Below are 24,687 nucleotides of genomic sequence, written 5' to 3'. Positions count from 1 at the left end.
CCTTTTCTCACAGGCGCCATGCCTGGATGACTCTGTGGACATACAAAACACCAGGGCTCCAAGCATATTTTGGTCTGGGATATGGACGGAAAACAAAAGAAGCCTTTTTAAAATATAGGTTGGGGGTCCTACCTGCCACACTAGATGCCGGCTGTGCGGAATAGGAGTCGAAGACTTAGAACATTTACTATGCACTTGCTCGAGGCTGAACGAGGAGAGAGCAGCCCTGTTAAAAACAGCCTTTAACGAACTAAGTATCCGCTCACGCAGATAAGCAGTTCTTGCTTGTTTTGATCCTGGTCTTCCACCGCTAAATGGGAAGCTGGTGAAATTTCTGATACTAGCAGAACGAAATTTACCATGCCAGGCAGTCGGCTAAAGAGGAAATTTTGGGCTGTGACCAGCTGCTATGAACAATTTGCAACTCACGTTTATTGATTTTAGTAATGTCACTTTTTAACTCAAATTTCTTGCTTTTACATTTTCCTTTTTAATTCCACTTGTGGAGATTGTTTTAATGTATATTTTTTGGTAATGGTTTTAATTAACCTAAACAATAAAAGTTACTTACTGTCTATAATCTCATGAAAGACCAAATGAAAGGAGAACCACACAAGGTATATATATAAAATATATATATTTATCCTAAACACATCCCTCTAGTCCCTTTATGGGGCTAGAGGCAAAAGTATATTCAGTTAACTCAATAACACACAGTAAATTAGCACAATATACGTTGAGCCCTAGGGGCGTACCAAACCATATATTAAGAAAGTGTAATAAGAACCATGACTAGCATAGAGACAAGGTCTAGGGCCTGTAGAACCGTGGGGCCACCAGGAACCACCCAAGGTAGTGACACAGGGGACCCACGGGGGACGCGTGCAGTGTCTGAACACAGCCGCGAATCACCATTAACTTCTATTGGAATTTTAAAGATAAAGGACACTTAGAAGAGGACTTGGAGCAAACTTCTTTAGAACTAGGAGGTTCTAGAGTCAACACCCATGGGAGCACTGGAGTACTCGAGTTACCTCACCCAGGGAAGCCGGGTGCATAGGTGTCTTTTTGTGTCGGGTTTCGTCTTCGTTTTCAATGGCGATCTGCTACAAAGTGCTGCTGTCGTCCAAGTGGAAAGTGTCCGGTGTGATCCAAGCCTGGATCGAAGATGAGATGAACCTGAAAGCAGAGGGGACAGAGTCTGGGTCACTTGCCAGTGACCAGGAAGACGATAGGCAGATGCCCACCGATGTCGGATGATTTCAGGTGAAGAAGGTGAAGCATGACTTCAGCCACGAGGACCAGGAAGCGTTGACGGTGACTAGGTTCTGGATTTGAGCTGTCCCACGAAGGATGTCGAGTGCTGCGGTGTCGGTTTCCGGACTGGACCAAACAAGCCTTGGCAACAGCAACCCATGCAGAAAGCAGAGATAGGCTTCGGTGCAGACCAGCAAGGTCTGAGGGACTCAACTCGCAGTGGAGAGTCAGGGCACGTCTCGAGCAACCAGGGAAGCCCAAGGAAAGTAGAGTTACATTCGAGGGAACCCACCAGTCGATCGATGAGGGATCTTGAAGGAGCCTCGAGCCGAAAAGCAAGAAGCGGGATCAAGGAACACTCGTGGAGTGTAGGCCCACAATCTTCGTTGTAGATGATGCGCGTGGCTTGGGCTACAAATAACCCAAAGCACAACTTTGGGGAGTCAATGCACTTTGCAAATGTGCACGGTGCCCAGGGTCCCGGTTCCACGTCACTCGTGAGGGCTGCGGGCCTCAGCTTTGCTAGGGACTCGGGTAGACCTTAGAGAAGTCTGGAAGTCCGCTTCCTGCATTGCAGGTACTTCGGTGTCCGGAGGGAGCTTCGAAGATGCAGACCGGCGATTGCTTAGTTGGTGCCTGATTGAGCAGGGGAGTCACTGATTAACCCCAAGAGAGATTCTTCTGTCCTCTAATCGTTAGTAGAGCGTCAAGGTTCCAGGATTCTGTTTCAGAGTTTCGTCCAAGTATAATTTATAGTCCTGTTGCCAGGGGTCCCTTACTTATACTAAGAAAAGGGGTTGGACATACTCTAGGGACCCACCTATGGGAGGGTCTGAAAAGAGGGGTGGTTACACCCATTTCCCTTTGTCCAGTTTCGTGCCAGAGCAGGGGCTGGTAGCCCCTGCAACCGGTTTGAACTGGGCTATGCACAGGGACACCAAGTGTGGCCCCAGTGCAGACTGTCAAAGCACTCCTGGAGTGCACCCACCCAGCCTAATACACTAAAGCCTGTCTGGGAGGTGGTTACACCTCCCTGTGACAGGAAACCTATTGTCCAGGCCTCCCCTGCCGGAATTTCGGTCAGCAGCAGGAGGCTAGACTCGTGTCTGTGGCTGCAGCATCCATTTTGTGATGCCAGGGGTCTTTTAAACTATTATGGGATAGACCAGTGTGTACATGTCTTCGTTCTATAAGGGTGGAATTCTACCCCCGCCGCCAGAACTGGCAGGGAGGGGGGAGGGGGGGATTCCAAAGTTTTTGACACCAAACACAACATGTTTCCATGCAGCCATTCCAAAGTTAACCTTTACTGCAAGGTTATAATGCACTTAAGAGTATATGGTCTAGCTGCATCACAGAACAGCTTCAGAGAATAGGCTCGAACGCTGCAGAGGGGTCCTGCTCATGCATAGGCACCTTCTCACACAAAACCAGCACTCTGCCTTCAGGATTGATAAGGCCTGCCATAGGAGTGACTGACAGGTTTATATGTGTCCGTGATTAAAGGTAGATTATAGGTAATGAATATGCTACTTACCAGTATGCATCTGTTCTTGGCATGTAGGGCTGCTAACATTCATATCTTAGCATTAGATCGCCGCCTAGTGTTGGGTCCGGATGATCGCACATTGTTGTCCTGGAAGAGTCTTCGAAGTATCCTGAGATAGGTGGCTCCTCCCCTGGACTACAGTGCGCATGGGCATCGGCTCCATCCCCAGATTGTTTTTCGCCATTGTGGCAGAAGATGGAGTGAAAAGTGTAAGTGATGTCCATGCTAATGATTGAATACAATAGTATATCTGCAGCTGCGACAGGCACCGGGGAGGAGGGTGGGCGATATGAATGTTAGCAGCCCTACATGCCAAGAACAGATGCATACTGGTAAGTAGCATATTCAGTTCGAGGCATGTGGGCTGCTAAATTCATATCTTAGCATAGAATATATAGCAGTCCCTCCATCAGCGGCGGTTGCCCGTGCCAGCTGCAGAAACCTGAAAAAGTGTTTTGAGAACAGCCTGTCCTACAGCAGCTTGCTGCTTGGAATGCACGTCAACACAGTAGTGTTTTGTAAAGGTATGTGGTGTAACCCACGTGGCTGCTCTGCAAATATCCTCTAAAGGAATGTTCCCTAGGAAAGCCATGGATGCCCCCAATTTGCGTGTGGAGTGCGCCCTTGGGGGTATTGTTAAAGTGCGCTTGGCCTTGTGATAACAAATTTGGATGCACTTAACAATCCATCTGGCTATTCCTGCTTTGGAAATCGGGTTGCCTTTGTGTTGTGGTGAGAAGGCAACAAAAAGCTGTTTTGTTTTCCTAAAGTGTTGTGTCCTGTCTATGTAGTACATCAACGCCCTCCGTACGTCTAACGTATGGAGCATTCTTTCCGCCACCGTTTGTGGGTTTTGGAAGAATGCCGGCAAGTCTATAGTTTGGTTGAGATGAAACTGTGACACCACCTTTGGAAGGAATTTGGGGTTAGTACGTAGCACTACCCTATTTGGATGAATTTGAATGAATGGCTCTTGTATTGTGAGCGCTTGTAGCTCACTAACACGCCTCAGTGACGTAATAGCAATCAGGAAAGCTACTTTCCACGTTAGGAATTGTAGTTCACACGAGTGCAGTGGCTCAAATGGTGGTCCCATCAGTCTGGTGAGGACCACATTGAGGTTCCACACCGGAGCTGGCGGTGTTCTTGGGGGAATGACTCGTTTCAGACCTTCAAGGAAAGCTTTAATGGCAGGCACCCTGAAGACAGAGAGATGCTGCCTATTTTGAAGGTAAGCTGCGATGGCGGATAGATGTATCCGAATAGAAGTGAACGCTAGCTTGCACTTGTAAAGATGTAACAAATAGCAAATGATGTTAGGGATAGATGCATCTAGCGGGTTGATGTCATTGGCTGTACAGTAAATGACAAAACGCTTCCATTTTGCAGCATAGCATGCTCTGGTTGTTGGCTTCCTTGCCTCCTTGATGATGTCCATGCATTCAGGAGGTAGGTTGAGGTATCCAAACTCTAAGACTTCAGGAGCCAGATCGCCAGGTTGAGCTGTTGCGGATCTGGATGCTGAATTTCTCCATGGTTCTGCGTCAAAAGCCTGGGCGTGAGGCGCAGTCTTTGATGCGGTACCACTGAGAGTTCGAGGAACGTGGTGTACCAGGCCTGGCGCGCCCACGTTGGAGCAACTAGGATGAGTGTCATCGAGTGCTGCCTTAGTTTTTTCGCCACCAGTGGTATCAGAGGTGTCGGCGGAAAAGCGTACGCAAATTTGCCTGACCAGTTCATCCATATCGCATTGCCCTGCGATTGCGGGTGTGGGAACCTGGCGGCGAAGCTTTGGCATTTTGCGTTCTCCCTTGTGGCGAACAGGTCTATCTCTGGATGACCCCACCTTCGGAAGTACGGCTGGAGTACTGATGGATGCATCTCCCACTCGTGCATTTGATGGCTGTATCTGCTGAGCAGATCCTCCATCTGATTGTCCTTCCCTGGGAGGTGCTCTGCCATGAGGAAGATGTTCCTCTGAATGGCCCACTTCCACATGCTCTGAGCCAGATGAGACAGCTGCGGTGAGTGGGTGCCCCCCTGCTTCTGGATGTAGTACATCGCGGTCATGTTGTCCGTCCGGACTAACACCACTTTGTTGCACAGATGTACAATGAAGGACTTGAGCGCCATGAAGATCGCCATCAGTTCTAGATAGTTGATGTGCATCTTCTGTTGCTGCGTCGTCCATAGTCCCTGCACTGTGAAATTGAGCAGATGAGCTCCCCATCCCTGGAGAGATGCGTCCGTTGTTAGGATAATCTGTGGCACTGGCTCCTGGAACAGTCGGCCCTTGCAAAGGTTGTGTGGAGTCCACCAATGCAGAGAGTCGTATGCCCGACTGGTAACCAACACTAGGTCTGTTAATTGTCCCTGAGCCTGTGTCCACTGATTTGCTAAGCACTCCTGGAGCGGGCGCATATGCAACCGTGCGTGAGGGACTATGAAGATGCAGGAGGCCATCATGCCTATCAACTGCATGAACACTCTCGCTGGAAGTGAGTGTTGTGGTCTGAACCTTTGGATTAGAGACTGCATGCTCTCTATCCTGACTTGGTTTGGTTGAGCTTTGGCCGTCAGGGTATTGATTGTCGCACCTAGAAACTGCCGGACATGTGCCGGCTGAAGATGCGACTTTGGGTAATTCAACGAGAAACCCAAGTCGTGAAGGAGGTGAATGGTAGTCGACATGTCTGCGGCGCACTGTTGTTCCGACTTGGCTTGAACGAGCCATTCGTCCAGGTAGGGGTAGACATGGATGTTCTGCCTCCTGAGGTGCGCTGCCACTGTCGCCAGGCACTTGGTAAACACCCTTGGGGCCGTGGTGACTCCGAAGGGTAGGACCTTGAACTGATAATGCCTGCCTTGGATTGTGAACCTGAGGTATTTTCTGTGGGACGGGTGTAGTGGAATGTGGAAATAAGCATCCTTGAGGTCTAAGGTTGCCAAGAAGTCCCCTTGGTTTAACAAGGGAAGAATCTGTTGCAGTGTAAGCATATGGAAATGTTCTGACAGTATATACAGGTTGAGGGGACGGAGATCCAGAATTGGTCTGAGAGATCCGTCCTTCTTTGGAATAAGGAAGTACAGGGAATATACCCCCGTGCCTTCCTCCCCCACTGGCACGAGCTCGATTGCTCCTTTTTGCAGCATCACCACCACTTCCTGCTGCAATAAGTGCAAGTGCTCTGCGGACATAGGCCTTTGCCTTGGTGGAATGTTGGGTGGAGTGGATTTTAACTCTAGACAATAACCGTACTGGACAAGTTGTCGCACCCACCTGTCTGTGGTGATGTTGAACCAGACGGGCAGGAACTGCTGTAGTCTCCCCCCGACAGGTGTTAAGTGGTCGGGGGGCAGTGACAGAGAGTCACTGTTTGCTTGGGGTAGAGGAGCGTGAGTTGTTGTTCCCTCTGCCGCGTCCTCTGGTGCTGTTTCCTCTGTAGCCCCCCTTGTTCTGTTTGGGGTACGAGGATTGTGCTCCACCTCTAGAGAATTGTGACTGCTGACCCATTTGTCCTCTGGTGACTCCACGTGCACCTGAGCGACGAAAAGTATTGCCACGAAACTGTTGTGATTGAAGGGCCCCCATAGATTTGGCAGTTTCGGTGTCTTTTTTAATTTTTTCTAGGGTGGTGTCAACATCTGGACCAAACAGTCTATCAGGATTGACTGGTTGATTAAGTATGGTTGTCTGAATGTCAGGTTTAAACCCCGATATGCGGAGCCACGCCTGTCGTCTCAGCATGACGCTAGTGTTAATGGTCCTAGCGGCTGTGTCCGCGGCATCAAGTGCACACTTTATGGCTGCGTTGGAGATCAGTTGTCCTTCCTGTACAATCATTTTGGTGCCCTCTTGAAACTGTGGAGGCAGGTGTTGCACAATTTGCTCTAGGGTGTCGTAATGCGACCTATCATAACGTGCCAATAGTGCCTGTGTATTTGCAATACGCCAGAAATTGGCAGCCTGCGCAGCTACCCTTTTGCCTCCTGCCTCTAGCACCTTGGACTCTTTATCCGGGGGAGGAGCTTCACCCGTTGTTTGGGAGTTGGCCCTCTTTCGGGCATTTGCGACCACCAGGGAGTCAAGCGGCAACTGTCCCCGAATGTATGGGGTCTGCAGGTGCTGGTCTGTACTTTTTTTCAATACGTGGATTGACCACCCTCGCCCTGGTAGGCTCTTTAAAGATGTCCGCCGCATGCTTGAGGACCCCTTTGAGCATAGGCAGTGTTTTTACAGTTCTTTCAGAAACTGAAAAAGTGTCAAATAGAAAATCCTCTTCAACAGGGTCAGCATGCATGTCCACATCATGATTAGCAGCTGCCCTTTCAATGAGTGCATGGAAACCTGCAGAATCCTCTGTTGGGGATGCACGTGTACTGAAAGGCTGTGGGTCTTGTCCCACATTATGGGTGTCTTGGTCACCAAAGTCATCATATGAATCCGGCTGTGCATCTGGTTCATTGACTGGGAAAGTGTATTGGTCATCTTCACCATATCCCTCACCGTCAGAGGGGTCAGGAGACGGAGTTGGGCTCCCTCTTAGAGGGGACTGGATAGGTTCCATGAGGCCTGAGGCGTCCTGTGGATACTTTTTCTTCTTCAGGGGGATGACATAGGAGTCCACCGGCTGTGAAGTTATCTTCCTTTTGTAAAGGGTCAATTTGCCTGTATTAGCGTCGATAAAACACTCTGAATCCTCTTCTGAGTCGAGTACTCGACCTGAAAGTGCCCCTGCCGTTGAAGAATCCGACTTCTTTGGTGTCGATTTTGTTGAGAAGGCCTTCGGCGCCTCTTTTGGCGGCAGAAGGAAGAGGAGTTTACTGGCAGATTTGACCGGAAAGTCTATCGCCTTCTGTGGCGATGGCGTCGGCGCCGACGAAGCAGCGGCTTTCTCCCTAATTCTTTGTAATGAAGAAGCGACGAGGGACGTTTCATTCACAGTGGCCTTTGGCACCGACGAGGAATCCTTGATCTTGCCTTCGGATCCGACGTTCTGTTGGCCCTTCTGAGTCTTGGACGATGATGCTGCGTCCGCCGACCCAGAGGCCCTGGATCGATGCGCAGATGTGCCAGCCTTCGATCCGTGTGACTTCGACGGCTCCGTTTCTACCACGCGTCCGACCAACGTCCCAGTTGGAGTCGGAGCCGTGCCGCTGTCTTTGGCGGGCTTTGCCGGCGTCGCAGCGGTTGACCTGTGCGTTCCGCCCTTCTTAGAGGATCCCCCCTCTGGCACCGATTTCGACACTGTGGAATCGACAGATTTCTTCGATCTCTGTGGACCGGAGGTCGAGGGAGTCGATGAAGCAGCGTTTTTATTTGTTTTTGGTGGTACGGCCGCCATCTTAGGGACGCTGGAGTCCTTAAGTTTCAGTTTCGTTTTCGGTTCGGCCATTTTAGGTGTAGTCGATACCGTAGGTTTCAGTTTCGGTTTCGATACCGTCTGTGCAGCAAGTATGTCCATGGCCGGGCCTAAAGGCGGGGCCGTGGCTTGCGCGACGGGGTCTTGGGTAAGGCCGACAGGCGATCCCGTGACCCGTTCTGTATGTCCGTAAACTTCGGGGCATAGCTCATCCCCTGAGCTATCTTCCGCGGCCCCATAAACCTCTTCGACGTCCCCTACCTCGTCGACGTTTTCAAGGCCTTGATCCACGACTCCGTCGTCGTCTTCCGGATCCGCCTCGACCTCCGTCTCGGGCGGGGAGATTTGAAGATGATGGCTCTGGTCCTCTTCTTCTTGCTCGTCGAAGATGTCGTCCGGTTCCGGGGCCGTTTGGTGGGCCTCAAGGCGCACCGCGCGCCGAATCTTGAGTGTCTTCTTGGACCTGAAACTTGCACAGGCCCTGCAGTTTTCTTCGTTATGGTCTGGTGAAAGGCATTTGTTACAGACCGGGTGCACGTCTATATGTGGGTATTTTGCCCCACAGAGCGGACAGAGCTTAAACGGACTCCGCTCCATGCTGGAAAAGTTGCTGTCGAGTCGCGATGAGAAGGCCTCTATGTCCGAAGAGCAAAACTCCGCTGATTCCGGCTCCGAGAGACGGAAGAACTCGAGACCGCACGCAAACAATACCGACGTAATAAATACAAGGCCTTTTGGCCGAATAAAGTTATGTTTTCTCGGTTCCGACAGAGAGACGTCGAGACCGCATCCGAACCCAATGGCGGAAAAAAACAATCTGGGGATGGAGCCGATGCCCATGCGCACTGTAGTCCAGGGGAGGAGCCACCTATCTCAGGATACTTCGAAGACTCTTCCAGGACAACAATGTGCGATCATCCGGACCCAACACTAGGCGGCGATCTAATGCTAAGATATGAATTTAGCAGCCCACATGCCTCGAACCCTATATCTTAGTAAGGGGTGCATGCACCACCTTACCAAGGGTGCAGTAGGAGACCTGTGGTGCCATTTTGGAAGGCTTCCCAGGGGTGGCATAATGCATGCTTTAGACCCTGGTAGGCCTCTGGGGTACCCATGCCCTTAGTACCTGGTGTACCATATACTAGGGACTCACAAGTGTACCCCAGTAATCAATCTGGAGTGTACCTAAAGTACATGCAATCAATTTAGAGAGGAAGCAGCTAGGCTGGGGTCCTGGAAAGCAGGGCCCAGTCAGACTAAAGTCGAAAAACAGTGAAACACCAGCAAAAAGTGGGGGTAACCATAGTAAGCAGATCCTACGGTCCTACACCAGCAACCTCAAGAACCCCAATGAAAAGAATTTGTCTCCTGTGAACACCAGATTTTTTCACCCAGTCTCCAGCTCCGGCAAAATCAGCGAGTCTGCACCACTCTGCATCCGACGCCCTCGGCCCGAGTTCGAGAGGCCCAACACCATGAGGAAGTCTCCCAGGCAATCCAGACCCAAGATCCAGAGATCCCTGACCTGCCTCAAGCTTCCAGCTGACGCCTGCAGCATCAATCCAGAAGGTCCCCCCGCAACCCCCCCCCCCAACCACGACCAGGAGCTGGTAAGATCTGACCCTAAAAGACACTCCGGCACCCGACGCCCCACGGCCCTAAGTGGCCTAACCGACCCACAGCTTCCCAAAACAAAAACAACTTCCCAAAGTATCCAGGTATACTACACTGTGTAAGAAAAGTAATATGTTAAGTAATAGACTTGACATTCTATTGAAAAGTCAATACAAAGTATAATATTTCAAAGCATTGCATTACCAGTGATTCTAGTGTAATCAAACCAAAGTATATATACAAATGCGATTCAAACTGTATTATTACTGCAAAGTATAAATCCCTTACCTGTGTCAGGCTTGCTTGGTTCTAGAAAAATAAAAGAACTAAGACTGGTGATATAAAGTTTGATAATTGTTGTTAAGTATCACGCTTCATGTACTGTTTGTTACATCACATTACTTCATCACAAAGCCTGTATGTTTTTGGTTTATTTGTTGCTTAGTATGTATAATTTGTTCTTGACTGAAACGTAGCCGCTCTTATCTGACCCATGATTAAATGTGGAGTAAAGTGAACAGAATGAAGTAGCAAATAAAGGCTTCAAGTCCATATCAATTGAATTGATGGCCTTTAGTCTGTTAAATTGGTTTAGCAACATTTGAATGTGATGGCTAGGACACCTCATTTCTTTTAGAAAGTGAGCATTTCTCTGCTCTTACTGCTCTGTGTGCCTGCAGTTGGTTTTCAAGAAACGTCTTGAGTAGGTGACAGCTTCACTTTGTGCATTCCCTCTAGACAGCCACAAACACATGAAGGCTAGGGGTGTCTGTATACTCATCTGCATTCGGATGGCTCTTCCTGAGCAGGAAGGGAGGTAGGAGCAAACACATGTGAATAAGCTGTGTTCTGTACCCAAACAAAGGGCTGATTGCCCCCTACTGATAGTCTGGAGCCAGGGCTGGGAAGAAAGGACCTGTGCGCACTTCAAAGAGCCTTCTTTGATGTCACCCCCACTTCATAGGCACAACTGGGTATAAGTACTGGGGTATAACCCCACCAATACAGTACACTACTGGACCAACAGGAAGAAGGACTGCTGTGCTGCTACAAGGACTGCCACTCTGCTGGACTGCTGCTCTGAAAGTACTGCTTTTCTGCTCTGAAGTGCTGCCTGTTGCCTGGTACATGCTGCCCTTGGCCCTTCTGAGGAAAAGGACTGGGCATTCTGAAGAAAATGAGTTTTCACTAGGTCTTATTAATTCCTCCATTCCTTGCCATCTCGTGACAAAACCCTGCCTACAGCCTCCATTTCTGCTGACGCGAAAAAATATCACATACCCAAACCCCCTGTTCTTTGCAATTAGCCAATTCCTTAACAGAAAGCCATGAGATACCTATGCCCTGTGTAAACAAGCTTGTTTTTCATCTTCTGCTCCCTGCTTGGTAAACATCCTTGACACCGTGATCAGGTTATCTGGACAATGGTCTGAATGCCGAGTCTTGATCTAGCTGATTGAACAATGGTCTGAACACCGCCTTGATCAGGGCATCAACTACAAACACCGCCCTGATTGAACAATGGACTGAATGCCAAAGGGTGGAGTAAAAATGTATATATGGCTTGTTCGCTGTGGAGTAAAGCAGCAGCCTCCTGGGTTTTGTCTCGGACTAGCTTGGGACTCTGTTCCATAGCCCGGGCTAATGTAATAAAGGTGGTTCTCTCTGCAGAGGAAGGTTTACGGGTCCACTTTATTATATAAGGAGGGTAAGAGTAGACTCGGGTGATTCCCGCACCACCAAGCCCCCACTCCTCCTTGAGGGTTTTTTTTTTTGGTTCTACACCTGCTGAGGAAAAGGACTGGACCCATCTCACTTGAACGCAGAGTGACTCACAGGGCTTGCCCCCTTTTCTGAAGCCTCAGGGCCATCAAAGACTTCTTCCAACCATGCAACAGCATCTGGACTCTGCCATCTGCGAGATCTTCCGTGCCAAATGATGCCAATCCAAACCTGGACCCTTGGGAGTGACTTTTCCTGTGCTGATCCAGCAGAATCCCCGCATAGACGAGATTGGGCCCATTGGAATCAACGCATCTCCATTCAACGCAGGTGCTGCCCAACGACAACGCTTCAACAGTCTGTGCGGCTCGACGATGACCGACTGCATGGCTTGATGATGAGCCAATACATGCACTATAGAAGGGTTCATCGACGAAGCCTTCATAGACTGCCTGGATCTGAATCAACGCATCTCTACATATAGGATCAACAACAATGCATCGCAACCTCTGCTCCTCGCAATAAGTCTTCGACATCGATGCTTCCTCCATCCAAGGTACTTTTTCAGTGAGACCTACCTGAGTCCTGTAGCCGGCCTGCCCTCCTCAGCCAGAACTTTGGATTCACCCCAGTTTAGCGCAGCCAGATGTCCCCGGTTGGTGCTTTATGACTCTAAGCAATTTAGTTTGATTTAATCTTTAAAAGTTGATTAGTCCGGTTCTCCTTATTGGATTCTTGTAATATTGCTCTTGTTTTACTGATAAAAATATTATCAAGTATTCTAACACTGTGTGGAGTATGGTGTGTGTATGGAGTATGGTATGTGTATGGAGTATGGTGTCAGTGTGGAGTATGGTGTGTGTGTTTTTGGAGTATGGTGGGTGCATGGACTGTGTGTGTGTGTTTGGAGTATGGTGTATGTGTGCATGCGTGGACTGTGCGTGTGTTTGGAGTATGGTGTGTGTGTTTTTGGAGTAGTGTGTGTTTGGAGTTCTGTGTGTTTGGAGGTGTGTGTTTTTGCAAAAATACATTACACATTGCCTCTTTATATAAGCCTGCTTTCTTTGTGTAAAGCTACCAGAAGGTGAGAACAGGTTATCTTTTAGTGTGCATATAGCTTACCCTGACTACAGTGGTGGCCCCTACTTGGGCAGGGTGCATTCCTCTGCCAACTAGAGACTCCATTTCTAATACGTACCCTCAGACATGCTCTAAAAGCCCTCAGCAAAGTTACACAAATTTGCATACTGTGGGCTACTTTATCTAGTGGATGTTTTCAGTGTCAATCTAACCCAGTTTTGTTAGGACCTTTTCAAATAGCTTTTCCTGTGGTGTTACATCGTTAGCAACACATACTTTAAAACAAATAACCAGATTGTTAATTATATTAAAGACAAGGGGGGCGTGGCTAGCCGCGCTGCGAGATGGCCGCCTTCTGAGCGTGCTCCGCCGACCTGGGTAATAATCCTTCATTTATCCTGTCTACAGAGTCACTGCTGACGTACTAAACGCAACTGCCGGCGGGGGAGAGGGCTGTGCACAAGCTGGAGGAGCGGCGGTGAGAATCCCGGCTTTATTGAGGAGAGCCGACGGAACAAGTGGCAAGCCCGTGCAGAGCTGCGGAAGCGGGCCAGGGGCCGCGGCACTGCCTCCGAAATCGAGCCGGAGGAAACGTGGACGACCGGAGGCCGCACTTACGTAGACCAGCAGCGGATGCGAAAACACACCAACGGCCTAAGAAAGGAGATCGGAAGGGGTGAGCAACCGTGGGAAGTGTGTGGAAACTTGCTGGCACGGCGGAGACTGTATGAGAGAAAACCTTTTTCATAAGCCAGAACTTTGAAAAAAAGGCGGTGCCCTGTGGATACTAACGGTAGTCGATAAGAAATGCGCTGAAATAGATGGCGTGGGCAACATTATGCAATTAATACGTCCCTACTGTGAACACTTGTGGATGGATTAAGGATAGCGCTGTAAGTCAGGAATACGACGTGCTGCGGACGGCGGGATTGACTGGCCTGCATAGGAATACGTGGAGGTAACGTGCCATCGCGAGATTACGAGCCTGGCAAGGTCCCAACAGGACAGTAGACGGTGAAGTGGCAAGTAAGCGGACTAATGCCCTGGCCGTAGAGTGGGTGCGTAGTGTACTCTGCTTGTGCGGGATGGCTTATGTGTGAGCTGAGCCTGAAAGATACTGGCACGTCCCTCAGCTGCTAATCGGCGCTGGAAACTTCATGCACACATGCCTGTGAAGGAGAGGTGGAGTGATTGGAATCAAGGGATAAATGCTGGAGGGACAACCTTATATTGACTAGTGCTCCGACGATTCATACTTGCAACACCACTACAAGGGAGAGCTGCAGAAACGAGTACGCTATTGAGCACTGTTGCACTGGCGTCGCGCTGAAACACGTGATGCGAGTTGTAGTAGCCCCGGGAAATTGTGGTGTGCACCGCTGAAGTGCTGCATCGAAGAACGCTGCAGAGAGCGCGTGTGGGTGCCTTTGCTTGGATGCCTGACCTACTTGCTGCGGAACACCACTCCAGGTGGGCAAGCATTCTGGGTGACATTAGGAGCTCATACAACATATAACCCTACTCTTGGCAGCCTAAAGTGAAGAGCGAAGCCCCATCTGGGGGAACTATGGGCAAGCAAGATCCAAAGCAACCGAAGATCACGTTTGACTCCAGACGCTCAACCAGGCAGAACGAGACGGGTGCAGGAGCGCAAGGCGGCGCAGATATGGACATGCAATCTGGAGCAGGAGATGAGGATGTGAAGGCTCTTATGCTAGAAATGCATTCAAGTCTGAAGAGCATTGACTCGAAGTTAGACACGTTGACTCAACAATTGGACACAGTGAAAACGCAAGTGTCAGTGCACGAAACGCGGCTGGATGGTCTGGCAAACCGGAGGTGGAATGTCACGAATTTCAGACAGAAACCAAAGAGCAGCTCCTGCATATGGACAAACTGCTGGGAGTCATACGTGAGAAAAATCATGACTTAGAAGCTCGCTCTCGTAGAAGCAACCTACGTGTAACGGGAATACCGGAGACGACAGCGATGTCAAAAACGGAAACTTACATGTCGGACATGCTGCATGCGTTGTTTGACCCACACCTCTCTGCGGTGTTTACTGTGGAGAGAGCGCACAGAACATTAGGCCCGAAACCACCAGTGGGGAGTACACCGCAACCCATATTGATAAAACTGCTGAACTACCAGGATAGAGACACCCTACTACGGTTGGCGCGTGAGAAAGGTCAGGTTACACACCAAGGAAACTCAATCTCGTTTTACCCAGATTTGACCCCGATGGTGCAGGCAGCTAGACAGGAGTTCCTACCAGCCAAGCAACTCCTATTTCAAGCGCAAATTCCATATTCCTTGTTCTACCCGGCGAAATTAAAAGTGTCCCAGGATGGTACAGCGCACAACTTCACAGACGCAAAATCGGCGCTTAAATTTGCCAAGCATGTCACAGGAAAGGGGTCAAAGAAGAAAGGAGCTGAAAACGGATCCCTGTCTGGCAGGCTAAGTGACAATGACTGAACTAACATTGTAACAGTGGTTGTTCTTGATCTCTATATGCTTGTTAAGGCTGTTATTGGATGACTGATAAGTTGGGTGCATTGAGTTGCCCTGAGGCGTGTTGGATGTGCTGAAGTCCGCTGATGAGAATCCGGTTGTTTCTCCCCTCCCCGATACCGGATGTGTTAGTTATACGTTGATTATGTATGTATTGCGTGGTAAGCACTGTCTGTAAGCCCTGGTCACCCTGCGAAAGTGGGGGAGTATGCCGGTCTACCCCTGCCCCCTGGGAAGGTTCCCTAAGACCTGTTTGATGCTTATAAAAGTTACAGATGGGTGGGCTACACTACAACCTAATTGGGGGGTTGGTGTGGGAGGTGGGCGGGGTTGGATTTGGGTTGATTATTTGTTGGAGCCGAAAAGGCAAGTCAATATGCACAGCAAAGTAGTATTGCTAGTAACGTGTTGCAGACAGATGGGTCAAGACTTTCCGATTAACTTATTGGAATGATGCCTAACGGACAACTTTGAACATTATCACCTGGAACGTCAGACGTTTGAATGATTGGGGGAAGCCGAGGCTAGTCCATGCATATTTAGTGAAACATGCCATAGATGTTTGTTTTTGCAGGAAACACATTTAAATGTGACACCATCACAGAGACTTAAGAATAGCCCCTGGGGGGAGATATACTCAGCAATATACTCAAACTATGCAAGGGGGGTTGCTATTCTAATTAAGAGCGGATTGGATTGGAAATGTGTATATTCACATGTGGACCCGGAAGGTCAATTTGTCATACTGAATGGGAGGTTGGGGAGTGTGGAAGTGACATTGGTAGATGGGGGACTTCTAGACATCTGCAGGGAAAGACACTCAGATCTGAGGGAGGGAACGTGCATATGAACTCAACACCAGGCCTGGTCCAGATTGGACTTTTGGTTAATATCACGAAACATTGTGACCTGGACGGTGGATGTGGCCCATATGGCGCTGTCCCTGTCGGATCATGCACCTTGTCTTTTCAGCTTGTCGCTGCCAGGTGCCCCATCCCGTCCTTTTACCTGGCGTTTACCCCAAAACACGCTGCTAGATGAGGCATTCAAGGAGGAGATTCAAAGGGACATTGAGGTGTATTTCGAAACAAACGAGGGGTCAGTGGAGACTGAGGCTGTCTTATGGGACGCCTTCAATGCTGTCATACGGGGGCAGTGTATCGCGAGGCAGGCAGGGGTGCTAAAGGCCATCAGAGGGACATTGGCAGGGCTGGAAAAAGAGATCAAGGATCTAGACAAAGAGATGTTTCTGCGCAAGGATCAAGAGACAGTGGGCCTTTTAAAAACGAAACTGCTGGAGTTTGATGAGGAAGCAAATAGAGAGATTAAATTTCTTGGAAAATATGCAGAAGCCCGACGGTATGGGGAGGGTGATAGGCCGCGGCACACACTGGCGAATATGATCAGACCAATGACAGGGGCCACGTATGTGCATGTGATTAATGATATGGAGGGTGAAACTGTAATGGGTCAGGTAGGAGTATTGCAGGCATTCAAGGAGTTCTACTCCACCCTTTACAAGACAACTGGGATGGCGGAAACTAGTAATATGTCGGAATTTTTAGACTCCATTGCCTGAGCGTGGTTTAATGACACCCACAGACTATACATGGATTTACCCATAACGAAAGAAGATGTGGTCCAAGTGATAAAGAGTTTACCGCTAAATAAGGCCCCAGGCCCTGATGGTCTGACCACTGCCTTCTACAAGGCATATGCTGAGGAGCTAGCTCCGAGGTTGCTGGCCGTATATGAGGAAGCGCTGGAAACTGAAATTTTACCCCAATCAATGAGAGAGGCTATGATCATTACACTGTTAAAGCCTGAAAAGGCGGAAATTGAGCTGGACCCCTATAGGCCGCTTTCTTTGATAAGTGTTGATGTCAAGATCTATGCCAAATTACTAGCAAACCGACTCCAACCACTGTTACCGATGATCGCACACCCTGACCAATCAGGTTTTATACCGGGGAAGTCGACGTCGCATAATTTGCGCACACTATTCTCCGTCATACATTATTTACATACGTTCAAGCTGGGGCGATATTCCTAGACGCCACTAAGGCATTTGACTCCTTGGAGTGGTCATATTTGTTCTTGGTCCTGCAATGCATGGGTTTCAGCCCTTATTTATCAAACAAATAAAACTGCTATATGAAGCACCTAGAGTTCGTGTACGGGTCAATGGCATGGTGTCAGGTTCTTTCCGCATATCGAGAGGTACGAAACAAGGCTGTCCGTTGTCACCGTTATTATTCGCTATAGCTATGGCTGCACGAATACGACAGCACCACACCGCTAGAGGAATAGGGTTTAGCGTACGTAGCCTGGTGATATCTCTTTATGCAGACGATGTAACCCTCTATATTCTTGACCCGGAGGTGAATCTTGATCCAGTGCTGCGGGAGTTTATAAGATTTGGAGGATTCGCAGGTATAACTATAAACTGGTCTAAATCAGTAATTTTCCCGCTTACCGATGGCACTAGGGAGGTCTGCTCTGAGTTCCCCCTTCGATGGGAGGCTACTGAAGTTAAGTGTCTGGGGGTGTGGTTGAGTCGAAATCTCCAAGATATGTGGACATTAAACTTTGGGAGGGCTTATGCATGGCTAGAAGGAAAGGTGGCTCTTTGGTCTAAGCTGCCTCTGTCTGTGGCAGGTAGGGTAGCACTGGCGAAAATGGTTATACTGCCTAAATTTCTTTATCTATTCGTAAACGTGCTGATACCACTTACTAAACATTTTTTTGGGCTGTTGCGTTCGCAGCTGCTATCATTGGTATGGGCGGGAAGACAGGCCAGGGTATCCTGGAATCTCCTAACTCTTCCTTTGAGACAGGGAGGGCTAGGGGCTCCTGATATGCAATTATATGCGCTGTGCGCACAAGCTTAATTTCTTCATTTTTGGGTGCATGAGACCCCATTTCAGCCCCATGTTGCGGTTGAAAAAGATGCTGTGGCTCCGACACCGTTGGCTGTGGCGCTGTATCGCACTGTCAGTCGGCCAAGGGAAGATGTAGATACTGCTGGGACGCTATGTTGGGTGTGGCGCGAACTGCAGAAGCGAGCAGGTGTGACGACGCTATATGCGCCATCAATGTTATTGGAAAATAATCCCATGTTTGTATGTATGGAGAAAGGTGTCGATAGGACCCTACCGGCTCGGAAGGCGGCGAAGAGGTACCGACGGAGAGAGCGGTGCTTCCCTCATTTCCTGAGCCGTTGCCAGGCGGGGTGGAGCCCACTACTTCGACTACAAGGTGACATACAAAACACCTGCGAGAAAAGCCTACACCTAGGAATTCAGGTGATCTTTTTTCATGTTGCAGCATGTTTAATATGTAGTCACTTTTTAACATTTCACAATATTTTCGCAGTAGCATTATTCAATATCCAGGTCCTGATGAAAGCAATGGACTCTTCAGTCCCTTTAATTTGCTGAAACATGTTGACCATTTTTACATCTAGGTAGATATTTGTTAAATCTTCCTTTGCTGCACTTTTAATATTGGTGGAGCGAGCATAAAACAGAATGAATCTTTTTTCATTCCTGCTCCCTCACCCAATTTTATTTTCACTAAGCACACTTTTCTTCACTAGCACTGCAAATCAGTCACCCTCCTTTTTATCGATGGGTAGTTTGTGACACTCTAAACCATATTGGTCACTACTAGGTTTACAAGAGGTTATAATATCTGACCTTCCATCTTAACCGGTAGTGGACCTATTATATGGTTAACAGGAATCCCCAATGATGAAGTGCGATTCCGAGTGGTGACTGATGGGTATCCTGCTAGGGATCACAGCATACTTACTTATGTTTCTTTATAGTTTTCGAATGGGTTGACACAGACTTCTTTAGTTCAATGTACCACACATAGACTTTGTATATAGACCCTTTGACACTTTTGTGTTTCATACGTTGATAGGACCCTGACTGCTACGCTGAAATTGCACACATTCGCTGACCTTTACCCGGAGGGTACATTTAGGCCTCCCCCTTTAATAATAATAATAATAATAATAATAAATTTTATAGAGCGCATGGTTACACTGGGAGCAGTGTGTCCCCGCGCTATGTGTGGCTGGCCCTAACCAACAGACGAATCATCCCCACCCAGTTCTCTCCTACTAACCTCCTCATTCTCTAGCCAGAGAAAAGAGGTAGGTTTTAAGTTGTTTCCGGAAGATACGTTCCAACGTCTCTAACCTTATTTCATGTGAAAGTTTATTCCAGTGTTGGGCAGCTTGTACTCGGAAGGAGCGTCCGCCCATCCGAGCTCTTCTGAACCTAGGAACCTTCACCAGCCCTTTCCCGGAAGATCTCAAGTCACGGCCCGGGATGCAAGAGTTCAATAGATCCAACAGGTAGGATGGCCCCTTTCCCTGCATGATACGATGGCTGAGCGGTAAGGTCTTATAGAGCACCCGTTCTTTGATCGGAAGCCAGTGGAGGGATTCCAGGGCTTTCTTAGATGATGCTCTTCTGGGTAGTTTCAAGTTCATGCGGGCCGCCATATTCTGTATCCGCTGAAGCCTAGTGATACATCTGTTATTGGCTCCTAAATACAGAACGTTCCCATAGTCCAATCTCGAAGTAACAAGAGCATGGACTATGGTCTTTCTGGCTGTTGTGGGGAGTAAGTCCAATGTTTTCCGCATATTTCTCAAAATGCCGAAACATTGTCCAGCCACCCGAGTGGTGTGTTGCTCAAAGGAGATCTTGTTATCTATCCAGATACCCAGGTTCTTCACTTGTTCACTAGGTGAGGGTAGAGGCCCCAGCACTTGTGGCCACCATGCCGATGTCCACACCAATGGTGCATGTCCTACCACCAGCACCTCTGTCTTACTGCCATTTAATTTTAAGCAGTTATTAGCCATCCAGACTGCTACGGCTTGGAGGCACCGTGAGAAGTTGTTAGCTGCTGCCCCGTCTAACTGTGCAAGAGACACCACAAGTTGGGTGTCATCTGCATAGGTCACTACTTGAACCCCAAACCTCTCCGTAATCTCTGCTATAGGTGTTACATAAAGATTGAAGAGGGTGGGGCTCAAGCTAGACCCTTGGGGCACTCCCTGATTTAGCATAATACTCTTAGACCGATGAGGGCTTTGGTCGAGTTGGAAGCTCCGATCACGCAGTGACGATTCTAGCCACTCTAAAGCTCTGCCCCTCACTCCTCCTTTTTTCAGACACTGCAGCAAGATGTGATGTGCTACAGTGTCGAAAGCCGCGCTCAGGTCTAAAAGGATCAGCGCTGTGGTATGGCCTTCATCCACCAACTTACGTATGGTTTCAGTGGACAGGAGTAGGGCTGATTCGGTCGAGTAGGACGCCCGAAAACCTGATTGGGTAGGGTGTAGAAGTTTACAGGTTTCGATGTGCTCTGTCAATTGCTTATTGACAACTTTCTCTGCGATTTTAGAAAAATAGGGAAGGAGGGAGATTGGTCGTAGATTGTCTAATTGTTCCGCACTAATATTAGTTTTTTTTTTGTGGAAGTACCACTGCCTCTTTCCATACTGATGGAACACTGCCTGAACCAAAAGAAAGATCCAGCAGATGGCGTATGTGAGGTTCCAGAATGTTTATACTTTCCCTAAGTATTTTAGCGGGTGCTGGATTCTTAGGGGAGCCTGATTTAATTTTGGAGGCTATGTCAATTAAGATGTCCTCTTGGGGAGTGCTGAAGGATACTAGTAACTCAGATCCTTCAGAGTTAACGGTGGCATCCTCTGTCATGGGCTTTGTTCTAGCTTCCGCTGGGAATGAGGAATACATTTTCCCCACTTTATCAGCGAAAAATTGGGCCACTCGGTCGCACAATTTCACTGAGCCTTCCAATGGGCCGGCGCTGCTGGAAAGGGAGCCCGCTTCCTTGAACACAGCAAACAGTTCTTTCATTGAGTTCTCCGCACTCTCTATCCTGTCTTTATAGTGTGCCGTCCGATGTTTCCTAATCGAGGCATGATAGCCCTTAAGGTTAGCTTTATAGGCCATCCAATCTGCCACCGAATAACCTTTCCTCCAGCGTCTCTAGAGTTGTTTACAGGCGGCCTTTTCCTTGACAAGCTCGGGCCCAAACCAAGGTGCAGATTTAGATTGCCTCCATGGTCTGTTATTGGTCCAAGGGGCTGTATGATCAAGGGCCTGCAAAATGCGGTTATCCAATATTTCGCAGGCTGCCTCTATCTCTTGACCTACAGGGGGTCCACCCTGTTCCATAAGGTCATTAAATTTAGCTCTGGAAAAGTCTACCCATTTCCTGCGTCTCATTGTATCGTCGGCCTTACGTGCTTTCCCCCTTCTTACCACAATCTGAAAGGGGATCTGGTAGTGGTCCGACCATACCTCATGCACCGGAGTATCTATATTCAACAGTTCCCAATTGAAAAAAATAGGATCCAATAAATGCCCATAATCATGGGTGGGGAGTTCAGATTTAAGCGTCATTTGCATAGCTGCAAGCTCATTGCGGATCTCCCGGGCTTCTGTGTTAGTGGGATCATTAAAATGAAAATTTAGATCCCCAAAAGCAGCAGCCTCTCATACTTTAAGGCAGGTTGTATCAAATGTTCTATCAGGCTTTCCGTAAATCGGGTCCCTGGACCTGGGGGCATATAGATCAGAAACCCTTTCAGGATTTGACTGTCTTGACCTGAGATGGAAAAAAAACCGGATTCGCTTTCTTTATTATCCACTGGCTTCAACGTGCAGTATATTTCTAGTTTGGCGATTATAGTTATTCCGCCTCCACGCCCCACGGGTCTATCAATCCTCTTGATCTCATACCCAGGTGGTAGTGTATCTATTATGTCGGGTGCAGAGTCTTCGTTAAGCCAAGTTTCTGTAAGAAACAAGGCATCTAGCTGTCCATCTGTTAGTAGGTCATGGACCTCCATTTTGTGTTTCCCTAGGGAACGACAGTTAATGAGGGACAATTTCATTCTCTCCCCAGCATTTGCCATATTGCGCTGCTGGGCCAGAATGAAAGAACAATGGTTACATCGGTCTTGTTTAGAGACCATTGTAATGCTATGACAGCATTCCTCCCCAACTCCCTGCCTTAGGGCCAGGAGTTGTTTGACACTGTATGTCAGTGTGGCAAAAGTGTCGGCAAGGGGTCTGGCCCCTAGCCCCGTTCGGCTGCGGACGGGCGCAGACAGGCTTGTCTTTGGCGCGAAGACGGCGCGCCTGCTGCGTGCGTCCGCTAGGGCATAGCTCCTTTAACCTAGAGCGCTCCCAACAACTAGAGCGCTAACCTCTACAACCGGAAGTTCCTGGCTCTACCTGCCAGCCCTCCGCACAACGGTACTAGCTACCGCGTCGGACTAGGGCGGGGAGGAAGGAATGCCGAGCTCAGGCCTCCAGGTAAGTGCTGTCTGCCCCCAGTACCCTCACAGTATTGCCTTTGTTATTTAAAAAGTATTCCCGTGAAATTAAAACAAATTGCAGTTTTTAGGTTTCGCCTGGCATCCGCGCAGGCGAAAACTTTTGTGAAGAGTATGGTGCCTTTGTCACGCCTCTCACTTCCATTGGCTAGCTCCATAAATGGAGGCTAGCCATTGTAAGTGAGATCTGTCTGTCATGGTTGGAGGAGATTCGTGGGCGTTCCGGCGATGTTTTTCTCATCCCGCCCCTTTGCGATCGTCATGCGGCGGTGGGCGGTTGTTTTTTTTCTTTTTTTTAAAGCTTTGTTTTCGCCCTTTATAAAGTATCGTTTTCAGGGGTGGGTTGCGCGATGTTCCGCTCTCCGTTCCCGCCCCCCCCTCCCGCTGTCCTTGTGCCCGTTCCTGCCCCCCCCTCCCGCTGTTCGTGTGCCCGTTCCCCCCCCTCCCGCTGTTCGTGCGACTGCTATTGTCGGCGGTTACTTCCCTGGCTGTTGGTTTGTTTGGAGATTGCATTAGTGCTGTACTCTTAATTCCATCTCAGGGACAGCATAGGACTATGTTAGTTTATTTACGTTCCTTTTTCGGGAATCTGTGTTTCCGAGGTTATTAGCCTTTCCTGTACTCTTCCCCCGCCCTTGTGCTCCGCCCGGCGGCCGGGTTTTGCTCCGCCGTCCGGCCGGGCACAGCCAGCCACTCTTTCCCCGCCCTTGTTCCAACCTTCAGTGACTTATCCATTCCTGCACTAGGAGAAGGAAAGACAAGAAATAAGGGGACACACTTCACTCTAATTTGGAACACGAACATTCCTTTCCTTCAGTATGGCCTCTGCCCATCATTCTTCACAACATACAATGTCTCAGGCTATTTCTGAAGGGGACAGAGGAACATTCAACGTGAAACAGACAGCGCTGCACATCACGCAGACAACTTCACTGCTGCACTGTTGCACTGCACTGAGTCATTTTCACTGCAGTACTCGGGCAGTGTGATCCTAACAGCAGCACTGCACATTCACCCTCAGAACTCTGCGGGGTAACACGGTGCAGCTCTACACAGAGCATGCATGCTCGTGGGCCCGATTCCGGTGGGATGCTATTGATTTTTGGAGCAAAAAAATGCTTTTCTTTAGGCTGTCTCCCGCCTGAACAGCATCTGTTTCAATAGAAATGAAAGGGGTAAATCCATGCTCCCGATTGTGTTTTTAGACTCTCCCACCTCCCTCCTCTAAAATGTTGGTCTGTATGCACAGAGTGACTGTCACTGTAGCAATGCACATGGTGGCACGGACTATGCCCTCACGGCATCACTCGATAGGGATCTCACTGCAGCATTAGAGAGACCCCACTGCAGCACTGTAGAGAGTTGGCCCTCACTGCAGGGCTGAACAGCGTTCCACGAGTATACCAAGACACCCTCACCGCAGCACTGCACAGAGTGACAGTCATGGTTACTGCACTGGAGAGACCTCACTGCAGAACTGTAGAGCCTGACCCTCACTGCAGGGCTGAACAGCATCCCTCCAGTATACCAAGACACTGTATGGCATCGCAATTTGTACTGGGATACGAAATGCTGTGATGTAAGTTGCACAATGTACTTTGTATATGCTATGACTGGCTACATGTTGGGACACTGTGCCCTTGTTTTGGTTTATGTTCAAAAACGAAATAAAAACAGATACAAAAAAAATTATACTAAAGACAACACAAAATCCATAAAAATACAAAAGTGCAGACAAGACACATTGAAACAGAATCCCAAGGTCAGTTTCACGACAGCCTATGAAGTACATGAAAAAGTACTCCAAAGTCAAATACATTGTGTTCTCTAGCCATTCCCTTTCAGTCACTCCCTATTGTCAGTGGTAATATGTTAGTAGATGGATGAAACCACCAAACTTATTTTTCAGGTATAAAAGTACATCTACCTGTAAGGTTCATAAACTATACTAAATTAACACCACATAACAAACATCTTACAATTTGTTCTGGCCCAACAGACACTTACAAAACACCACACAATGAGTGCGCTATTGTCAAAAATCTTGGTCCCCATCACAATCCTAGAGACTACATTTAGAAGACCTCAAGGCAGATAGTCTAATTGGCATGGGATCTGACGATGAGCATTATGTCGTTGTGTAAAGATATACAGTTCTCAGCTTATTATCTTGGGATCAATCTGTAAAAAAA

At 48.6% G+C, this 24,687-nt stretch overlaps 1 protein-coding gene across 1 annotated transcript in view; it reads right to left on the bottom strand.

The window, feature by feature from the left end:
• LOC147668938 (uncharacterized) overlaps positions 1 to 24,687 on the bottom strand; it is a 178,595-nt gene that overhangs the window by 54,932 nt on the left and 98,976 nt on the right. The window lies entirely within an intron of this gene.

The sequence above is a fragment of the Lissotriton vulgaris genome, unplaced genomic scaffold (assembly GCF_964263255.1).
Source record: "Lissotriton vulgaris unplaced genomic scaffold, aLisVul1.2 SCAFFOLD_2736, whole genome shotgun sequence".
In the NCBI taxonomy this organism is placed as follows: Eukaryota; Metazoa; Chordata; class Amphibia; order Caudata; family Salamandridae; genus Lissotriton; species Lissotriton vulgaris.
This window is presented reverse-complemented; position numbering and strand designations above follow the sequence as displayed.